The following is a 517-nucleotide window of genomic DNA, read 5'->3' on the forward strand; positions in this document are numbered from 1 at the left end:
CCCACCAGCTAAAAATAAAAACTCTCTGTAAGGCGACACTCGGACATTTGGGGAAGAAGCAAAGCAGGAGGAGGATGGAAATCCCCACCAGAGTCCTGCTCTGCTTTGTTAGACCCACGCACATTGATTCATAATTTTCCGTTATTTACTCACATGTTCATGCTAGCAGCTGCGAAACATGTACATCAGCAGCGGCTTAGGAGTCACTCTCATTCGCTCTGCAGTGACAGATGCAAAGACGCCACAGTTGTCTGGTCTGATTACACTGTGCTGGAATGTTTTCGGGGATTAAACATTGCAGCTCTGCCCTTTTTACTTTCCCTTTGGGAGCAGAGTCCAAACATTGACTGAGACTGAGATCTGAAGCTCTTTATAGAGACGACTGTGTGAGGACTGTCAGAGTGACACTATTTTAACACTCACTCGTCTGAATAATTTATTTATCCTGAGCACAAGTTATTTGCTAAGTGTACAGTACACATCTCAAGTATTTAGTATTTAGTATTTAGTGGAGTGA

The sequence above is a fragment of the Seriola lalandi genome, unplaced genomic scaffold (genome assembly GCF_002814215.2).
Source record: "Seriola lalandi dorsalis isolate HSWRI2012SDOR001 ecotype SW California unplaced genomic scaffold, Sedor1 jcf7180002054982, whole genome shotgun sequence".
In the NCBI taxonomy this organism is placed as follows: Eukaryota; Metazoa; Chordata; class Actinopteri; order Carangiformes; family Carangidae; genus Seriola; species Seriola lalandi.